Source organism: Schistocerca americana, chromosome 11, assembly GCF_021461395.2.
Source record: "Schistocerca americana isolate TAMUIC-IGC-003095 chromosome 11, iqSchAmer2.1, whole genome shotgun sequence".
Lineage (NCBI taxonomy): Eukaryota > Metazoa > Arthropoda > Insecta > Orthoptera > Acrididae > Schistocerca > Schistocerca americana.
In genome coordinates this window covers 114,851,365-114,867,430 of record NC_060129.1, presented here as the reverse complement: position 1 = coordinate 114,867,430, position 16,066 = coordinate 114,851,365, and the positions used below count along the sequence as shown (strand labels likewise).

The window sequence follows — 16,066 nt, the reverse complement described above, 5'->3', positions numbered from 1 at the left end:
GGTGTAGCAATTTTTAATGTCAGTAGTGTATTAATGTTAGAGTAGCAATTCCGCCTTACGTCCTGTGTTATTTGTTGGTTGTATTCCGATCTCAGTCAACTCCTATAGCTGCCTCTGCTACCATGGAAGTCATTCCCTCATGTCTTAACAGATGACCTACCATCTTGTCCCTTCTGCTTGTCAGTGTTCTCAATATGTCCCTTATTTGCCGATTCTGCGGAAAACGTCTTCGTTCCTTACTTTATCAGTCCTCATTTTTCACAGCGCCTATAGCACATCTCGGGCAACGGCCTTCCCTCAGTGGGTACACCGGTTGCCGTGAGATCAACGAAATTAAGCGCTGTCGGGCGTGGCCGGCACTTGGATGGGTGCCCATCCAGCCGCCATACGCTTTTGCCATTTTTTCGGGGTGCACTCAGCCTCTTGATGCCAACTGAGGAGCTACTCGACCGAATAGTAGCGGCTCTGGTCAAAGCAAACCATTGCAGAACTTCACGTACCGTTCGGTAGTCACCATGTCAGCAAGGAATATCGCACCGATTATTCCGTACCTGGCCGTTGGTCACCACACAGTCATCTGCTCAGGGTGAAGAGACTTCTCGATCGCGAATTGCGGATTGTCAGTCCTCAAAGTGCGCCAGTTTTGCTTACTGAGGAACCCATCGAAATGAAAGTAGGCTTCGTCGCTATAACAAACCATGCCTGCACATACTAATTCCCATAACGCCCAGCAGCTAACCGTGCAGTTTGAACGTCCTAAAACAGACCATTCAGAAAATATCATGATTTTATTTCTTCACCCTGTATTTACCTGAGAATTTCGAACATCGTGCACCATATTATAGTGTCGCACGCACTTTATAAACCAACAAGTGTGTAGACTTCTCCCATGTCGTGGTTCCAATACCGAGAGTAGCATCAGAATTACACTACTGGCCATTAAAATTGCTACAGCACGAAGATGACGTGCTACAGACTCGAAATTTAACCGACAGGAAGGAGATGCTGTGATATGCAAATGATTAGCTTTTCAGAGCATTCACACAAGGTTGGCGCCGGTGGCGACACCTACAACGTGCTGACATGAGGAAAGTTTCCAATCGATTTCTAATACACAAACAGCAGTTGACCGGCGTTGCCTGGTCAAACGTTGTTGTGATGCCTCGTGTAAGGAGGAGAAATGCGTACCATCACGTTTCCGACTTTGATAAAGGTCGCATTGTAGCCTATCGCAATTGGGGTTTATCGTATCGCGACATTGCTGCTCGCGTCGGTCGAGATCCAATGACTCTTAGCAGAACATGGAATCGGTGGCTTCAGGAGGGTAATCCGGAACGCCGTGCTGGATCCCAACGGCCTCGTATCACTAGCAGTCGAGATGTCAGGCACCTTATCCGCACGGCTGTAACGGATCGTGCAGCCGCGTCTCGATCCCTGAGTCAACAGATGGGGACGTTTGCAAGACAACAACCATCTGCACGAACAGTTCGACGACGTTTGCAGCAGCACGGACTATCAGCTTGGAGACCATGGTTGCAGTTACCCTTGACGCTGCATCACAGACAGGAGCACCTGGGATGGTGTACTCGACGACGAACCTGGGTGCACGAATGGAAAAACGTCATTTTTTCGGATGAATCCAGGTTCTGTTTACTGCATCACGATGGTCGCATTCGTGTTTGGCGATATCGCGGTGAACGCACATTGGAAGCGTGTATTCGTCATCGCCATACTGGCGTATCACCCGGCGTGATGTTATGGGGTGCCATTGGTTACACGTCTCGGTCAGCTCTTTTTCGCATTGACGGCACTTTGAACAGTGGACGTTACATGTCAGATGTGTTACGACCCGTGGCTCTACCCTTCATTCGATCCCTGCGAAACCCTACATTTCAGCAGGATAATGCACGACCGCATGTTGCAGGTCCTGTACGGGCCTTTCTGGATAAAGAAAAGGTTCCACTGCTGCCGTGGCCAGCACATTCTCCAGATCTCTCACCAACTGAAAACGTCTGGTCAATGTTGGCCGAGCAACTGGCTCGTCACAATACGCCAGTCACTACTGTTGATGAACTATGGTATCGTGTTGAAGCTGCACGGGCAGCTGTACCTGTACACCCCATCCGAGCTCTGTTTGACTCAATGCCCAGGCGTGTCAAGGCCGTTATTACGGCCAGAGGTGGTTGTTCTGGGTACTGATTTCTCAGGATCTATGCTCCCAAATTGCGTGAAAATGTAATCACATGTCAGTTCTAGTATAAGATATTTGTCCAATGAATACTCGTTTATCATCTGCATTTCTTCTCGGTGTAGCAATTTTAATGGCCAGTTGTGTACCTCTGTGGTGCTTTTATCCTTCCTAACACCAAAGTAATCGTCATCTAACACATCTTCTTCTCCAAAAGCTACTTATTAAATTGACTTAAAAACTAACCATGGATTGGAGTTCGATGCATAGGGATTGTGGACACGAATGATCACGTTCAGAGCTAACAGGTGTGCGCAGAAGTTGACAAGTTTGGCTCGCTACGGACTGCGTATTCCAGTTGAGGAGCAGATTTCTTCTCGGGCCGTCGCAGACAAATATGGAGCGGGCCTCCTGGGAGAAAGCGGTGCTACACCTGTAAACACGTCGTCCCTGTTGCGACATCAGGAGCTGCGGATGTCGCATGTCTGGCCGGACTTGTCTGCGGTGGTCGCGGGGCGGTTAGCGCTGCAGAAAGGAAAGGCTCTCACTCATTCGCAGCTAAAAGCGAAAGTGTCTGGTGCGAGGGCTCCTCTTGTTCGCCACCTTTCCCGTGCCGCCCAGACAGTGGAGCTACTGTGCACCGTGTGTTTACACGGCGGGCCCACTTCCAGGGCTATGCGAATCACGATAGTGGTATGGTCTGTGCTACAGCAATAAATGATGACTAACTGAAACCCTCAGCTGCCGAGAGGTGTTGTTGACATACCTCGATGTGGACAGCTGTAAATGTGTGCCCCGACCGGGACTCGAACCCGGGATCTCCTGCTTACATGGCAGACGCTCTGTCCATCTGAGCCACCGAGGACACAGATGAATAGCGCGACTGCAGGGACTTATCCCGCGCACGCTTCCCGTGAGACTCACATTCCCAACTGTCCACAATTCTACATACACTCCTGGAAATTGAAATAAGAACACCGTGAATTCATTGTCCCAGGAAGGGGAAACTTTATTGACACATTCCTGGGGTCAGATACATCACATGATCACACTGACAGAACCACAGGCACATAGACACAGGCAACAGAGCATGCACAATGTCGGCACTAGTACAGTGTATATCCACCTTTCGCAGCAATGCAGGCTGCTATTCTCCCATGGAGACGATCGTAGAGATGCTGGATGTAGTCCTGTGGAACGGCTTGCCATGCCATTTCCACCTGGCGCCTCAGTTGGACCAGCGTTCGTGCTGGACGTGCAGACCGCGTGAGACGACGCTTCATCCAGTCCCAAACATGCTCAATGGGGGACAGATCCGGAGATCTTGCTGGCCAGGGTAGTTGACTTACACCTTCTAGAGCACGTTGGGTGGCACGGGATACATGCGGACGTGCATTGTCCTGTTGGAACAGCAAGTTCCCTTGCCGGTCTACGAATGGTAGAACGATGGGTTCGATGACGGTTTGGATGTACCGTGCACTATTCAGTGTCCCCTCGACGATCACCAGTGGTGTACGGCCAGTGTAGGAGATCGCTCCCCACACCATGATGCCGGGTGTTGGCCCTGTGTGCCTCGGTCGTATGCAGTCCTGATTGTGGCGCTCACCTGCACGGCGCCAAACACGCATACGACCATCATTGACACCAAGGCAGAAACGACTCTCATCGCTGAAGACGACACGTCTCCATTCGTCCCTCCATTCACGCCTGTCGCGACACCACTGGAGGCGGGCTGCACGATGTTGGGGCGTGAGCGGAAGACGGCCTAACGGTGTGCGGGACCGTAGCCCAGCTTCATGGAGACGGTTGCGAATGGTCCTCGCCGATACCCCAGGAGCAACAGTGTCCCTAATTTGCTGGGAAGTGGCGGTGCGGTCCCCTACGGCACTGCGTAGGATCCTACGGTCTTGGCGTGCATCCGTGCATCGCTGCGGTCCGGTCCCAGGTCGACGGGCACGTGCACCTTCCGCCGACCACTGGCGACAACATCGATGTACTGTGGAGACCTCACGCCCCACGTGTTGAGCAATTCGGCGGTACGTCCACCCGGCCTCCCGCATGCCCACTGTACGCCCTCGCTCAAAGTCCGTCAACTGCACATACGGTTCACGTCCACGCTGTCGCGGCATGCTACCAGTGTTAAAGACTGCGATGGAGCCCCGTATGCCACGGCAAACTGGCTGACACTGACGGCGGCGGTGCACAAATGCTGCGCAGCTAGCGCCATTCGACGGCCAACACCGCGGTTCCTGGAGTGTCCGCTGTGCCGTGCGTGTGATCATTGCTTGTACAGCCCTCTCGCAGTGTCCGGAGCAAGTATGGTGGGTCTGACACACCGGTGTCAATGTGTTCTTTTTTCCATTTCCAGGAGTGTATGTAAAGTACCTTATAGACATTTGCCCATCCACTCATTACTCGCGCACGCTTTGGCGATTCCCGTAAGAGTTAGGGCAACCTGTGCGCATTCGCACAGACGAAGGTCAATGGCTGGGTAGCCTTTAACTATATATGTGAAGACAGTAACTGTTCTCGGAAGAACAACACCTGTCGGCGGCTGAGATTTTCAGTTAGTCATCATTTATTCCAGGGAAATGCTGCACGGTCATCAACAGTATTCTGTTCTTTCAAGAACAAGTTACTATCTTCAAAAATGGTTCAAATAGCTCTGAGCACTATGGGACTCAACTGCTGAGGTCATTAGTCCCCTAGAACTTAGAACTAGTTAAACGTAACTAACCCAAGGACAACACAAACATCCATGCCCGAGGCAGGATTCGAACCTGCGACCGTAGCGGTCTTGCGGTTCCAGACTGCAGCGCCTTTAACCGCACGGCCACTTCGGCCGGCTAATACTGTCTTCACATATACTGTACTACAGCTGCTAATGAAATATCGATGTATCGATGATTCTCCGAAAGATATAGGTATCGGTCGGCTGTGCTCTATGCCCGATATATCGATATCAGTTACTTCGCAGCCATCGGTAGGAATAGGGCGGCGCTGCAGTCGCTGAATGATGCTGCTCTCGACTAGGGCTGTTGATAGAAATGCAAATTATCGATATATAAAAGATAATTTGCCTGATATGGTAGGCTACATCTATCAAGCCGATATATCGATACCATGTGGCAGTATTGAGAGTCGCGTGCGGCTGCATTTCAGCAGGATAATGCGCGATTGCATGTTGCAGGTCCTGTACGGGCCTTTCGGACACCTTCATAAGTTGGAAGATTGAAGGGAAAATTGAAATGTGATGATGGTAACATAGGTTTGATGTGGGGCCGCAACTTTTGGAGTGAATGTCATTCATGGCCGCGATCTTGAAATTCGCCATTTTGGATTCAAGTAATATATTTTTAAATGGGAACGAGGGTGTATGACACATCAGTTAACAATCGTTTGAGCTCTGGAATTGAGTGGTGTAATTTGTTTTTGTCTATCTTGTACAGTTTAGAGGCTATTAATGTTGAAAGTTGGGAAATTACCTTCATACCGAATGCTACAACACATGTTCTTCGCGTTGTCCATCCCGTGCAATGCACAACTGTAGTCGCCGCAACCATATTAATAACTACTAAACTGTACAAGATAGAGAAAAACAAATTACACCACTCAATTCCAGAGCTCAAGCCAGTGTTATTTGATGTGTCATACATCCCCCTTCCCATTTAAAGAAAATGACTTGAATCCAAAATGGCGGATTTCAAGATGGCGGCCATGAATGACATTCCAGAATGAGATTTTCACTCTGCAGCGGAGTGTGCGCTGATATGAAACTTCCTGCCCGCGAAAGGCAAAGGTCCCGAGTTCGAGTCTCGTTCCGGCACACAGTTTTAATCTGCCAGGAAGTTTCATGAAATTCACTCCAAAAGTTGCGGCCTCACTTGAAACCCATGTTCCCCTCATCACATTTCAATTTTCCCTTTAATCTTCCAACTTATGAAAGTGTCCAAGGGCTTTTGACTCGCCCTGTATATTTCGATAAATATTTGAAGTTGTTCATTTACACTTGTAGTAGAACATAATTTTACATTCACTGCGTGAAGAAGTCTTACTATTTTTTGAGCTTTCATCACGTCCTATCTTTCTCTTTGACTGAGTGAAGCAAGTGTATGTTGCATACAACAAGAGGTCCGATTGCACTTGGGGGGGGGGGAGGAGGGGGGGGGGTAGCGGTGTGAATGGAATAACGAGATTTCCGATATGAAGAAATAGCACTCTGATGTTTTTCCACATCGGCATTCTTCGAAAACAGTAGCTGAAAACGGTGAACGAAAATTTAAATGACAAGATTGGTCTTTACGGTGGACGGAGACGTGTGAGGGAGATTCTGAGGTTATCGGCGCTCGGTGCTGCCAACAGAAACTGCAACATTCAGCTTCATCACGCAGTTTTGACACTACAACTGCTAGGTCGCTGGCTTTGGCAGAAATGAATAAACAGACAGACAAATCTGATACGCGACGAAACCAAAGAACAGACCCACCGGCCACCTTTTATTGTGCCACTTACATGCAGTTAGCATTGTTACGAACCTGGTTATCGCCAGGCATGGAAGTGAATCGTATTTCTTTCAGTTCTTGCCGTCAGAGGGATAGGCAAGCTGCTATCTTGTTGATGGGCAGAATATCTAATAATAAATCAATACTTAAATAACCAGCTCTAAAACTGGCAGTATATTTACAAATTACAACCTATTGTGTGTGTGGTTTTTTTTTTTTTTTTTTTTTTTTTTTTTTTTTTTTTTTTTAGGCAGATACGTCGATATTTATTCCTTCCACGTATTGATCCGCTCTCGATATATCGAGAGGCAATAATGATGCATTATTAACTATCGATATATCGGGTATCCGACATCTTTAAAATATCAACAGTCCTAGACAGTACATCAAATTGCTTCCACGCTCTCGGTTGGTCTTGAAAGTCCACACAAAATGCAGTTTTTTCTGTGTATTTCAGTTTCCTAGTTTATTTTCCTCTTTTCCACGGATGAGCTACTTAGTTTTTTCTTTTTTTCCCCCAAGGCATTACAGTGTCGCAGCATTGTACGGATAAAACGTTTCTCCAGTAAAGGGTGCTGTAGCCCTTGCTATCTGCTGTTAGAAAATTTTGGTCTAAATTCCGTAACATTTTTACTGTTGTTGGTTGCGTTGTCACTAGAGTCAGAGGCATTCATTATTGCTGCACGTACGCGGTTGTAATAAGGGTAGACAGTGTGACGACTTCTGCTGTACGTTGCCGGCGCAGCCATGTTAGTTACTCCAGAATATTGAACAGTCTACGAAGAGCGCTCGTACACTATGTGATAAAAAGTATCCGGACACCTGGCTGAAAATGACTTACAAGTTCGTGGCGCCCTCCATCGGTAATGCTGGTATTCAGTATGCTGTTGGCCCACCCTTAGCCTCGATGACAGCTTCGACTCTCGCAGGCATACGTTCAGTCAGGTGCTGGAAGGTTTCTTGTGGAATGGCAGCCCATTCTTCACGTTGCGCTGAAGAGAGGTATCGATGTAGGTCGGTGAGGCCTGGCACGAAATCGGCGTTCCAAAACATCCCAAAGGTGTTCTATAGGATTAACAGGTGCTCGATCGTGTTGAAAGGTGCAATCGCCATCGCCCAATTGCTCTTCAACAATGAGAAGCAAGAAGGTGCTTAAAACATCAATGGAGGCATGCAGGTCCCATCCATGAAAAACACGACCACACCATAACAAAAGCGCCTCCGAATTTTACTGTTGTCACTACACACGCTGGCACATGACGTTCACCGGCCATTCACCATACCCACACCCTGCCATCGGATCGCCACGTTTTGTTCCGTGATTCATCACTCCACACAACGTTTTTCCCCTGTTCAATCGTCCAATGTTTATGCTCCTTACACCGAGCGAGGCGTCGTTTGGCATTTACCGGCGTGGTATGTGGCTTATGAGCAGCTGCTCGAACATAAAATCCAAGTTGGATGGCGTGTACAGGTACAGCTGCCCATACAGCTTCAACACAATACCACAGTTCATCAAGAGTAGTGACTGGCGTATTGTGACGAGCCAGTTGCTCGGCCACCATTGATCAGACGTTTTGAATTGGTGAGAGATCTGGAGAATGTGCTGGCCAGGGCAGCAGTCGAACATTTTCTGTATCCAGAAAGGCCCGTACAGGACCTGCAACATGCGGTCGTGCATTATCCTGCTGAAATGTAGGATTTCGCAGGGATCGAATGAAGGGTAGGGTCGTAACACATCTGAAATGTAACGTCCACTGTTCGAAGTGGCGTCAATGCATACAAGAGGTGACCGAGACGTGTAACCAATGGCACCCCATACCATCTCGCCGGGCGATACGCTAGTATGGCGATGACGAATACGCGCTTCCAGTGTGCGTTCACCGCGATGTCGCCAAACACGGATGCGACCATCGTGATGTTGTAAACGGAACCTAGATTCATCGGGAATAATGACGTTTTGGCATTCGTGCACCCAGGTTCGTCGTCGAGTACACCATCATAGGCGCTGCTGTCTGTGATGCAGCGTCAAGGGTAACTGCAGGCACGGTTTCAGAGCTGGTGGTCTGCGCTGCTGCAAACGTCGTCGAACTGTTCGTGCAGATGGTTGTTGTCTTGCAAACGTCCCCATCTGTTGACTCAGGGATCGAGAAGTGGCTGCACGGTCATTGGATCTCGACCAACGGGAGCAACAATGTAGCGATACGATAAACCGCAATCGCGATAGGCTACAATCCGACCTTTATCAAAGTCGGAAACGTGATGTTACGAATTTCTCCTCCTTACACGAGGCATCACAACAACGTTTCACCAGGCAACACCGGTCAACTGCTGTTTGTGTATGAGAAATCGGTTGGAAACTTTCCTCGTGTCAGCACGTTGTAGGTATCGCCACCGGCGCCAATCCTGTGTGAATGCTCTGAAAAGCTAATCATTTGCATGGCACAGCATCTTCTTCCCGTCGGTTAAATTTGGCGTCTGTAGCACGTCATCTTCGTGGTGTAGCAATTTTAATGGCTAGTAGTGAACATTAGAATACCGTAAAGTTCCATATAACGTAACTTAGTAATAAGATACCTGATACATAAGTGGGACCTAATTCCAAGAGTGTAACAACACCAGTGTACGTGTGCTACGGCTTCTGGCCAATCATCGCGTTTGTGTTTGTTTACATCACGTTTATTCTTATGGTGAACGGAGTACAGTACAGAGTTGCAGGTTTGCAGTTCGTAGCTTCAGTTCGTACTGGAGATCAGCCTCGAGACTGAGTCTGCAGATGGATTCGCCTATAGCGTACACGTGGGACAAGAGTTCAGTGCAGTGATTGACAGTGTGGCGGTCAGAATTAATACAGTCTTGTCGACATTGTATTCAGTAGCGGACGCCTTCTACATCTACATCTACATTGATACTCCGCAAGCCACCCAACGGTGTGTGGCGGAGGGCACTTTACGAGCCACTGTCATTACCTCCCTTTCCTGTTTCAGTCGCGTATTGTTCGCGAGAAGAACGACTGCCGGAAAGCCTCCGTGCGCGCTCGAATCTCTCTAATTTTACACTCGTGATCTCCTCGGGAGGTATAAGTAGGGGAAGCAATATATTCGATACCTCATCCAGAAACGCACCCTCTCGAAACCTGGACAGCGAGCTACACCGCGATGCAGAGCGCCTCTCTTGCAGAGTCTGCCACTCGAGTTTGCTAAACACCTCCGTAACGCTATCACGCTTACCAAATAACCCTGTGGCGAAACGCGGCGCTCTTCTTTGGAACCGAGCGAGGTGGCGCAGTGGTTAGACACTGGACTCGCATTCGGAAGGACGACGGTCCAATCCCGCGTCCGGCCATCCTGGTTTAGGTTTTCCGTGATTTCCCTAAATCGCTCCAGGCAAATGCCGGGATGGTTCCTGTGAAAGGGCACGACCGACTTCCTTCCCCATCCATCCCTAATCCGATGAGACCGATGACCTGGCTGTCTGGTCTCCTTCCCCAAACAACCCAACCCAACCCATCTTCGTTGGACCTTCTCTATCTCCTCTGGCCCGCTCGCCGTGCGGTAACGGCGTCGGCGCGCGCAAAGCGCCGGGACCGCTGCTTCCCCCCCTCGGCCCTCCATCCCGGATGCTGCAGCGCCGCAGCAGGTGTCTGGCTGGCCCGGAGGAACTCCCGTCTCGTCTGCGTCTGGGTCAGTGGGCCGCAGCCTCCCGGAACCTGCGGCGGGGGGCGCAGGTATGCCCGCTTCCTCAAAGGCGGCGCCGGCGGCGGTGTGGCCGGACGCGTATACATCATCGCGCGCCGACCCCGGGCCGAAATACGCCCGCCGTGCCACTGGCATTCATTCCGGGCTGCGCGAGCAGCGGCGCTCGCCGACACCGCAAAGTCCAGCAGTCTAGGACCGTAATACGACAGCATACGTATCGGTCTGGTAGGAACGGCAAAGACAAGATTAGAGCAATGGTAGCGCGCACAGTGGTGTTTAAACAGTCATTATGTATTCATGCTATACGTGAATAGAATGGGAATTAGCTCCATCATGTTGTACAATGGGAAAAAGCCTTTGCCGTGTACTTCACACTGGTGTGCAGGGTACGGACGTGGAAGGCCTTACTGACCACAGGTGGAGACTTCGATGCACGCACAGAACACGAACTTTCACTGGAAACCGACCCGGCTTAACGATCACCGCTGATAATCTTCCTGTACTACGCTATTGTTTCGATATGGCAGGCACCGTTTTTTGGAAAAAAATTAAAGGTGAAAGATTTGTCCCGGAGGCTTGAAACTTGCTCTTTGGCTTATACTAGCGACGCTGCATAGCGAGAGCGCCGCGAATGCGCCATAGCTTTCCGGTTCGCCGACTGCCTCTGCGCGCACTCGCACGCTGTCTGCGCAGTGTGTTAGCCGGCGACCCCGGCCGACCTCTGCTCCGCTGGTCACCAGGAAGTGCTGCAGCCGCTCTCCTTCGCACTCCACGTAACTCAGCCGCTCCAGCATTGCGCAACTTACGCCCACTCGCATACCGATGCGTCTTTCGCACAGTACCTCGCTGTAAGACGCATCCAGCACTCGAACGAGCACTAGCCGATGAGCGATGTAATGGGTTCAGAAGGCGGTGACGAACGCGGAAAGCGCTGAAGGCTCTTGCCGGACGGTCGGTTAGCGTCCGCAGATGACTCAATTTTTTTTTGTCTCTCTCTATAGTTCAATTCTTTTATCTTGGCGGTTCGCGCATGCCCGCCCTGACGCGGGGGATTGCTGCGTTGCCAGTTGTACGCCGCAAGAGAAGCAACGCCATTGTCTGGTTTAGTTCGTAAACTTACGTTTAGGAGGGAGCGCGTAGTTTATGAAGTAAAGCCACCAAGGCCGCATTAACCCTTTCGCTGCTACAGAGACGTGCTCCCCGCATTCCGCGATGTGCGCGATTTTATCATCATTGCACTGTTAGCCTGTACAGACACACGGTGTTTCGAGTGATTTGACACACGTATCATTCGATTTCACAAAAACTATTTGGCCTAAAAATTTTATTTTTACACATCTTCTTGATTGATACCTTCCCCCCATAAATGACTTAATTTTGTTTCGAAGTTGAACGCAGTTATTGTGCAGCATTAGATGTAGTAAATCATTGCAGAGGTAAAAGTCCATAGCGTATACTTTCCATATGGTCGATTTTAGTTGCCACTAGAAATTTCAAAAAATTACATTCAAACGAATAAAATTCATGAAGTAAGACACTTCGATATTGTTTTTAAATAAAGAAAATATTAAGCACTGAACAAGGATCGAACTTAGAAACTTTCGCTTGGCAGCCCTATACTATAACCATTACACTAACACAGCTCACCATTCAATTTGCCTGCCGGAGGACTTTAAAATGTCACGCAAAATACCGAGAAACACTGTTGGTATGACTATGAATTACTCACGTTTCGTCGAAGTACAATAGGAAATAAACAATTACCGCTGTTCTTTATTGCGAAAAAGCGGTTAGTGAGAATGGTACAAACACCTTTCCTTGCTATCGCCTGAATTAGGAGGCTTATTGCTTGTTTGGTTTAATCAATTAATAGAATATGAAGCAATTGGTATAAAGAATGCTTTTTACAAACGTTCTATAAAAGAAAGTCTGCTATCAAGACACTGCTTTTGTCAATCACTTTATTTATGACTGAACGTTTCTAAAACTGAAAGCACTCGTCCGTGCTCTGCACTGCAGTCGAGCTCTGGCAACGTCGTTCTCTGTTCATTGGCTGACTGTGTTTTGTGACGTCAGATGCGCAGAACGAACCTAAACTCGGCCGCCGTCGTAAATGACGCGCACTTTAGTACGTTGGGACACAAAACGTTCGTTCAGAATTTCTGAAATCGTTGTTGGATGTGGCAGTCAAGCGACTAGATAAGTTGGTGAGTAGAATCTATGAGTCTGGAGAAACAACATGGGATTTTCGGAAAAAATATCGCCAGACAATCCCGAAGCTAGTAACGACAAACAAATGAGAGAACTGTTGTACAATCAGCTTAACGGCTCACGTATCCAAGCTGACGGCAGTAATAGGAAACAGAAGAATCTGTTAGATGACAACCGAGCGGTTCTAGGCGCTCAGTCCGGAACCGCGCGACTGCCACGGTCACAGGTTCGAATCCTGCCTCGGGCATGGATGTGTGTGATGTACTTAGGTTTAAGGAGTTCTAAGTTCTAGGAGACTAATGACCACAGCTGTTAGGTCCCATAGTGCTCAGAGTCATTTTGTTAGATGACAAGCAGTTCTGTTTTCGGAAAGGAAAATTCATCACTGAGGCAGTCCTGAGGCTGCGCTTGATAATGGAAGAAAGGCTTTAGACAAATCAAGAGAAGTTCATAGGATTTGTCGACCCAAGAAAAGCGACTGACAATGTAAAATGGTGCTAGATGTTGGAAATTCTCAGGAAAATAGGTGTAAGCTACAGAGAAAGACAGGTTATATACATATGTACAAGAACCAAGAGGAAATAATAAAAGTGCTCTGATTAAAAAGGGTGTAAGACAGGGATGCAGTACTGTTCAGTCTGTACCTCGAAGGAGCAACGAGTGACATAAAAAAAACAGTCAGGAGTGGGATTAAAATTGAGGGTGAAAGAATATCAGTGATGAAATTTGCTGATGACATTGCTAACCTCAGCGAATGTGGAGAAGAATTACAGAACATGTTGAATAGAATGAGTACACAATCCGGACTGAGAGTATAAATCGAAGAAAGGTGAAAGTAATGCGTGGTAGTAGAAATGAAATTTTTTCGAAATTGCGAAATTTTTCTGACATAAGCTGTATTAGGTATGAAGACATTACCTGTTGGTAACACATGAAATTTTGTGCAGGACCGTGACTCGAACCCTGCAAAAAGTTCCATGTGTCAGAAATATTTTCATACGTAATGCAGCTAATGCCAGAAAGATTCCTCAAATTTGAATAAATTTCAGAAATCTAGTACAGCTGCAAGATCGTCACAAATGTCTATTTCTACAGACATTGTTAAAAATAGTAGAAATAAGATTAACGATAAACTTAACATCAGAATTGGGCACCACTAAGTAGACGAAATTATGCTGCTCTGGAAGCAAAGAACATACAGTGTGAGTGACTGACTATTGTCACCAAGAATAATTTCTAAAGTGTGATAGTAGCTGAAAAGTGGGAAGAGTATCAGTTTTCGTTTCCTCGTTAGTAACTTTCCTTTGCCGGGTATGTTTCCGACGCGTTAAAGATCCAGTTTATCACACACATACACTCCTGGAAATTGAAATAAGAACACCGTGAATTCATTGTCCCAGGAAGGGGAAACTTTATTGACACATTCCTGGGGTCAGATACATCACATGATCACACTGACAGAACCACAGGCACATAGACACAGGCAACAGAGCATGAACAATGTCGGCACTAGTACAGTGTATATCCACCTTTCGCAGCAATGCAGGCTGCTATTCTCCCATGGAGACGATCGTAGAGATGCTGGATGTAGTCCTGTGGAACGGCTTGCCATGCCATTTCCACCTGGCGCCTCAGTTGGACCAGCGTTCGTGCTGGACGTGCAGACCGCGTGAGACGACGCTTCATCCAGTCCCAAACATGCTCAATGGGGGACAGATCCGGAGATCTTGCTGGCCAGGGTAGTTGACTTACACCTTCTAGAGCACGTTGGGTGGCACGGGATACATGCGGACGTGCATTGTCCTGTTGGAACAGCAAGTTCCCTTGCCGGTCTAGGAATGGTAGAACGATGGGTTCGATGACGGTTTGGATGTACCGTGCACTATTCAGTGTCCCCTCGACGATCACCAGTGGTGTACGGCCAGTGTAGGAGATCGCTCCCCACACCATGATGCCGGGTGTTGGCCCTGTGTGCCTCGGTCGTATGCAGTCCTGATTGTGGCGCTCATCTGCACGGCGCCAAACACGCATACGACCATCATTGGCACCAAGGCAGAAGCGACTCTCATCGCTGAAGACGACACGTCTCCATTCGTCCCTCCATTCACGCCTGTCGCGACACCACTGGAGGCGGGCAGCACGATGTTGGGGCGTGAGCGGAAGACGGCCTAACGGTGTGCGGGACCGTAGCCCAGCTTCATGGAGACGGTTGCGAATGGTCCTCGCCGATACCCCAGGAGCAACAGTGTCCCTAATTTGCTGGGAAGTGGCGGTGCGGTCCCCTACGGCACTGCGTAGGATCCTACGGTCTTGGCGTGCATCCGTGCGTCGCTGCGGTCCGGTCCCAGGTCGACGGGCACGTGCACCTTCCGCCGACCACTGGCGACAACATCGATGTACTGTGGAGACCTCACGCCCCACGTGTTGAGCAATTCGGCGGTACGTCCACCCGGCCTCCCGCATGCCCACTATACGCCCTCGCTCAAAGTCCGTCAACTGCACATACGGTTCACGTCCACGCTGTCGCGGCATGCTACCAGTGTTAAAGACTGCGATGGAGCTCCGTATGCCACGGCAAACTGGCTGACACTGACGGCGGCGGTGCACAAATGCTGCGCAGCTAGCGCCATTCGACGGCCAACACCGCGGTTCGTGGTGTGTCCGCTGTGCCGTGCGTGTGATCATTGCTTGTACAGCCCTCTCGCAGTGTCCGGAGCAAGTATGGTGGGTCTGACACACCGGTGTCAATGTGTTCTTTTTTCCATTTCCAGGAGTGTATTTAAATGTACGACGTGTAGGGTGAGTACGTTGGGGATATCTTTCAGCGTATAAGTCTCTAGCTCTCACTGAATTTCGCTGGCACTCTCCGTAAACGAGAAGCATATCGACTTGTTCCTCGAACGAATACATCATTCACATTCGCTTGATTCGACGATACTAGTCTTACCGTTCCTATTAGTGTTGTACTGCGGAAATCTCAATGGCAGGTTGGATGGATACGCCGTATTCGGCGAATATTTAGTATTTGGACGATATTCGAGAGAGAATTGTCAGAGCATGTGGTTCGGTAAGTGGCGAAGTGATGAGGAATACGACTCAGTCCATGATAAGAAGATGGCAGCGCTGCATTGATACTAATGGTCATCACTTCGAAAATATTCTGTAAATGGAATTTCATGCCACCTTTGTAACCTTCGTTGACCTTCAAAGACCTTATTGTTAGACATCATTGGATTCGTCTCGATAGCCGCTATCAGAAAATAACTACCAAACTACAGCATCCCATTAAAAAAAAGTTTTACTTCATATCTCTGCGGAGTTACTAAATACAGTTTTCCGTAATTCCTTCACGCCAGAAGACGAAGTAAATATTCCAGAATTCGAAACCAGAACAGCTGTTAGCATGAGTGACATAAAAGTAGATATCTTAGGTGTTGCGATACAGCTCAAATCACTTAAGAAAGGCA

At 48.6% G+C, this 16,066-nt stretch overlaps 1 non-coding gene across 1 annotated transcript; it reads right to left on the bottom strand.

Annotated features, from left to right (window-relative positions):
- Positions 1-2,979: 2,979 nt before the first annotated feature.
- On the bottom strand, positions 2,980-3,053 carry Trnat-ugu. The gene has a single exon. It is a non-coding gene; the product is annotated as a tRNA-Thr (tRNA).
- Positions 3,054-16,066: the final 13,013 nt, after the last annotated feature.